General features: G+C 38.2%; 1 long non-coding RNA gene across 1 annotated transcript; it reads right to left on the bottom strand.

Moving 5' to 3' along the window:
* Positions 1 to 224: 224 nt before the first annotated feature.
* On the bottom strand, positions 225 to 3112 carry LOC141409742 (uncharacterized). Its single transcript, XR_012431728.1, has 2 exons — positions 3016 to 3112; positions 225 to 1507 (listed from the first exon to the last, which is right to left on the bottom strand). It is a non-coding gene; the product is annotated as an uncharacterized lncRNA (long non-coding RNA).
* Positions 3113 to 6410: the final 3298 nt, after the last annotated feature.

Here is a 6410-nt window from a genome sequence, read left to right as displayed (position 1 = left end):
CGAGGATGTAAAATGTGTCAAAGCTATGGCCCACAGTGACCGGCATTTAGTATGTGCTCAGTAAATTGAGTTCCTGTTTCCTTCTTTCACAAAATAGATGTGACTTTTATTATTAAGGCCTGTTTTCCTTATCTGATGCTTTATTCTTCTCATCTAGTACAATGCCTGTCACAAAATATCAATATACAAAAATAAATGGTCAATAAAAAAGAGGCATCTAGGAATTTAACTTTAGATATCTTTATTTTTAAAATTCTCTTCCACGTATCATCAAAATTATAAGAATTTGCATTTTACTACTTAATAAAAAGATTGGTTATTTTGAACAGAAATGTATTTAAATTTACTGCCATGAAATAAATTGATTGCATAGGAAGATGTACTGGGTTTGCATTAAGCATTCAGGTTCTTCCAGAACGCCATCACATATACCTGTGGCATGTGCCCCAGAGTTGAAGAATATCTGACAGAATTTTAATAAAATTAATAAAAATATTACTTGCTAACCTTTAAAAAAACTCCAAAATAATCTCAAGTTTTAAAAATCTATCTTTGTTATTACAGCAAGAACTGATTATATAAAAGATGTACGTATCAAACAACTCAAAATGAATTTGAGGCCTTTAAAGATGAACATAGATAATTTATCTTATTTTAAAAGCCTATCCTCACTCTGACAGTTGTCTACATCAGAACATTGACAGGGAGCCCAAAATCCACAGTGGGAATCTAAACTCCACTTTTATAAATTTGAAGGCCTACAGCAATTTGTTCTCAAACAATCTTTGACACCACTGCATTCACCTAATAATTTCACAGCAGAAAACACCAGCCTGATAACAACATATTTCAATGAGTTTTGATTGAATAACTCTCCTTCTTGGCACAAGCTGTAATAGCTTCTACATTAGGTAGCAAATGGCTTTTGATGCAAAGCCAAAGAAAGTGTTATCAAGGAATAGAGGTAATGTATACTTTGGGAAAATCCATCTGCCACATTAGAGTCATCTTCTAAATCTCAGTACTAGTCATGTCATATTTGTCTTCAAAAACTTCAGTGGCTCCCCTTCATCTAACAAATAAGTCCAAACGTGAAGTATATGTTAGGATAGTTTAAGAGCACATAAAACTGATACCTGACTATTAAGGATTAATAAAATAATGTTTTTTTCCACATATCATGAAGTCAGAAGTTAGTAAAGGAAAAGTAGAATGGCTCCAAAACATGAAAGAAATTAAAGTTTCTTTTCTGTTCATTCATATGAAGCTTTTGTTTTCACATTTGTTTTGGTGTGATTGCAAGCTTGCTATAGTCTTCATCACTGCATCTACAATTTATGCAAGAAAGAATGGAGGAGGTCTGCATGCTGCCCAGCAATCGTTCCTGCTGCATTCCTTTCTCCACTGCCCAAGGACTATTTCATATGGTGTCCCCTTAAGCCTCCATGCCTCCACACCACATCTTCACTTTCAGCTGATGACCTTGCTTCACATTTCACTGAGAAACCTGAAGCAAGCAATAGAAAATGTCTATAAGTTTCCATCATCATATTTACTCCTACCTGCTTCAAGGTTGTATATTTTGCCAAAATGTTTTCTTGTTTACAAGATCTCATTCCATCTCAACCATGAGAGAATGTTGTTCTCCATCTCTGATTATTTCCAATCAGCAAGTAAACATGCCATCGTTTCTCTACCTTAGTTTTTTTTTTTTTTTAACTCAAGTCCATACCTCTCTTTATTTATTGTGCATTCCTTCAAAGAATGACTTGTATATTATAACTGCTTTAGATATTTTTGTTGTCATTTTGCCTTAACCACAATCAAACCAGGTTTCAATTCCCAACCACACCAACAAAACGCTTCTTGTCAAGCTCATTGATGATCTCCACATTGCCAAATCCAGCAGACATTTTCAGTTTTCTTTTCACTTGAGTTACAAGTAAGCATTTGAAATAATTAATGTGTCTATCTGCTTTGAAACTTTCTTCACATGACATCCAGAATGCCCACTGTCTTCACTCTCTTCCTATGTCTCTGGCTGATCCTTCTAAATCTCCTTTGTTAATACCCTCTCTCCAACTTGAACTCTTGACATGGGAAAGCCCCAGGACTCTGCTTCTCCCCTCCCCTCCCCTCCCCTCCCTTCCCCTCCCTTCCTCTCCCTTCCCCTCCCCTCTCCTCCTCTCCTCTCCTCTCCTCTCTTCTCTTCTCTTCTCTCCACCAAATCCTGTGATCATCTTGTGCAGTCTCAAAGCTTTAAAATTGTTTTTATGCTAACAGTAGCTAATATATATCTCCAGTCAAGAATTTTCCCCTGTCTAAACCCAAATGCCAGTTTGACAACTCTACATGAATGTCTGATAACTCTCAAATTTTCTAGTCAGAAAACAAATTTCTGATTTCTACACCCATTAGGAAAACAAACAATGAAACAAAGAGAAAACCCATTTTTTCCCAAATCTTTTTTATCTTAATTTCTCAATTAGTAGCCATAACATTTTATCATTATCTTAGTACAAACGCTCAGCATTTTCAAGTCCTAAGTTTTCTCACATTTTAACATGTAATATTCCAGAAACCTCCCTTCAAAATACAGCATACCCAGACCCTGACCACTTCTCCCCACCTTCCTATTACTACCCTGTGTTCAGCCACTATCATGTCTCACATGATGACTCTAACAGCCTTGTTACTTGCTTCTCTGACATCAACTTTGACCCTATACAGTCTACTATCAACGCAACCACTAGAGAAATCCTGTTAAAAGTCATGTCAACGCTTGTCATTTCTTAGCTTGAAATTTCTAATGGCTTTCACTCTCACAGAGTAAAATGCCTACAAGATTCTAGAGCATCTACCTCTTAATAATTATTCTCTGTCTTCCTTTTCTACTGTGCTTGCAATTCCCTGAACACAGTAAGCACATTCTTGACTCAGTTTTAGTACTTCGTCTCCCTTATGCCCTGAATTCTCTCTCCCCAGAAATCAACAGGGTGCAGTGCACTTTCTTACCTTTAAGTCTTTGACCAAATGTTCTCTTTTCAGTGAGGCCCACTCTCATTGATCACACTATTTAAAAGTAAAACATTTTTTCCTGTTTGATATTCTTTCCAGGTTACTTATCACCATATACCATATTATATATTTTGTATGGTTCTTTTTCTGATGTGTTGAGTGTCATCCCTTTGCTCCGTTAGAAAATTAAGTTTATCCACATCAGAGACTGTGTCTGTTCTTTTTGTTTTATTTTATTACCGTATCTCCAGTGCCTAACTTAGGAAAAATAGTAAGAAATGTTTGTTCAAATACATAAAGAAAACACAAAAAAATTGTGTAGCATGGCCACCCCCCAAAGTCTTGAAACTGTACATTTTTCTTGGGTACATCATTTCAGTGAACAAAAATGGGGTTCCACTTATAAGAAAAACAGTTTGAAATGGATTTGGGGTAGATTGCCAATAGAGTCTTCCACACATAGTATTCGAAGAAATAACCCAAGACTGTACTTTTTAGCTTCCTTTCCCACCACTTACATAACAGAACTATTTCACAGCACAATACATATATGTTTTTAATATTTCTTAACATGTGCTCAAGTTATTTATTATTATTATTATTTTTTTTTTTTTTTTGAGACGGAGTTTTGCTCTGTCCCCCAGGCTGGAGTGCAGTGGCCGGATCTCAGCTCACTGCAAGCTCCGCCTTCCGGGTTCACGCCATTCTCCTGCCTCAGCCTCCCGAGCAGCTGGGACTACAGGCGCCGGCCACCTCGCCCGGCTAGTTTTTTTGTATTTTTAGTAGAGACAGGGTTTCACCGTGTTAGCCAGGATGGTCTCCATCTCCTGACCTCGTGATCCGCCCGTCTCGGCCTCCGAAAGTGCTGGGATTACAGGCTTGAGCCACCGCGCCCGGCCTGTGCTCAAGTTATTTACGTTTCTGAAATTCATTCCCTGGGCACTTACCTAAAGAAATATTCTATATTACACGACATTCAACATTCTCTCTTCCATAGAACTCGTACTGAAACTTGAAGACCCATGTCAAGTTTCACCTTTTCCAGAAAGTTTGCCCATTCCCTCCATGGGCTTCTATATGAAACCATTTACCTGTTTCTATTACTGTACCCATAGTTCTATATTTGTTATTTCTGACTTCTCAATTGTTAGTTGGTAAGTTCCATAAATGCAAAATCTGCTTTTTATTAGTTTCGTAATTTCATTTTGCTATTTTTGTTTTTTCTATTTGTGCCTTCATTTTTCTCCAAAATAAATTAATGTACATTGTGAAACAGTACATTTTTCAACAATATCACTTGGGGCTATTCCTAAGTCTCACAGAGTTTGAATATAAATTTCACTTTTCAGGGCTATTTAAAGACTTTAAAGTAAGAGAAAAATCATTGTTTTATTTGCCTTAGTCCAATCTTAAAACCAGCTCAGAAATTTCACTTTTTCCCTTGTTGGGTTCTTCCCACATTCCCATTGCTTTCCCCTATTGGTTTTTATTCTCACTTTCACCTCTACTTCTGTACTGCTTAATCTTAGGATCGAAGGCAAGGTCCTAAAAAAAAATCTGAGTTCACTGAAATAAACTGGACAGAACTAGATTAGGCCAAGCAAGGTTGAACTAGGTAGAATTTTGAAAAGAGCCTTGGATTAATTGGGGATGGAGCTAGTTGTCCCAACACCATTTAACTAGCCTAGTGCCTCATACACAACAATATCCAATAATTTTTATTAGATGAGTGACTGAATGAATAATTGAATGAAATTAATATAGAACAAGAAACAAAGTCAAGTATACAGGGAAATTTAGGATATGCTAACAATGGCATTTCAAGGCCATAGTCAGGAAATGTCTGAAATTACAAAATAAATATTGAAGCCTTTCTCATAACATCTCAAAATTCATTTATAATCATTTAAAATGAATTAAAGGTCCAGATGTGGTGGCTCACACCTATAATCCCAGTGCTTTGGGAGGTCAAGGCAGTAGGATCACTTGAGGACCAGAGATTCATGGTGCATTCCTATAGTCCTAGATACTCAGCAGGCAGAGGCAGGAGGATCTCTTGAGCCCAGTAGTTTGAGGCTGCAGTGAGCTATGATTTAGCTACTGCATTCCAGCTTGAGTGACAGCAAGACAGTAAAACCCCGTCTCAAAAAAAAAAAAAAACTGTAGAGGACTACGTGCTCACAAACAGGGTGTTCCCCATAAGTCCTGCTCTCACAAACGAAGCAGGGCGTTCCCGACAAGTCCTGCTCTTGCAAACGAAGCAGGGCGTTCTCAGTAAGTCCTGCTCTTGCAAACGAAGCAGGGTGTTGGGGGCCTCTTTATATGTAAACATCTTGAAAATCCAGAAAGTCAGGGAAAGGTCAGAAAAACAACGATGTGTCGATGTGTCAACCAGAGTCTCGGGACTCTCCATTTCTCAGTCATGTATCTTTTTTCAGAACTCCTTCAACTTATATTTTGGAAGCACTTATAAGACACTGGATTCAGAGTCTAAATACAGCAAACCAGTCACAGACCATGCTCTCATAAAACATACTTTTAGGCCATGAATTAAGTAATCGTGAAAATGTATAATGAGAAACGGACAAATGTTAAAAAGAACGCTAAGAAAACATGAGAGATGACTTGATTTCTTTTTTTTTTTTTTTTTTTTTTTTTGAGACGGAGTCTTGCTCTGTCACCCAGGCTGGAGTGCAGTGGCCGGATCTCGGCTCACCCCGCCACCTCGCCTGGCTAGTTTTTTGTATTTTTTAGTAGAGATGGGGTTTCACCGTGTTAGCCAGGATGGTCTCGATCTCCTGACCTCGTGATCCACCCGTCTCGGCCTCCCAAAGTGCTGGGATTACAGGCTTGAGCCACCATGCCCGGCCGATGACTTGATTTCTTTTGTGAAATCATATTTTCTGCCACTGTGTGGTATGTACCTTATTTTGAAAGTGTATTATGTTCCTCAAGTTCAAGGTATCCATAAGTTACATCTACAGTAATTTTGCCTTGACTCAGCATTACCTCTACATTTAGTATGTTTTCAGGGACAATGTAGGTGCTTAAAAAGAACATCTTGATTAGACCACACCTGACAGAGCAACTGATGACACTCTTAGGACAACAACAGAGGCCAAGGATCTAAGAAGATGTCCAGAGAAGAAGGCAGGCAAAAACTGAGGCTGAGCAAGGTCCCTGGCGAGACCACTGACTAGGACTGAAGAAAAGAAGATTGTGGATCGTGTACTGCTTCCCATGGAGCTGACAGGAGGGGGTTAATCAAAGACTGAAGGACACTGACAGCAGCTAATAGAAGATCAAATTAAAGAGGCTCTCTACTTTCATACGACCTGCTTTCCAAATTCAGAGGTCTAAAGCAGTCACTTTGATTTTCTTTCACAAACAAG

The sequence above is a fragment of the Macaca fascicularis genome, chromosome 2 (genome assembly GCF_037993035.2).
Source record: "Macaca fascicularis isolate 582-1 chromosome 2, T2T-MFA8v1.1".
NCBI classification, from domain to species: domain Eukaryota; kingdom Metazoa; phylum Chordata; class Mammalia; order Primates; family Cercopithecidae; genus Macaca; species Macaca fascicularis.
This window is presented reverse-complemented; position numbering and strand designations above follow the sequence as displayed.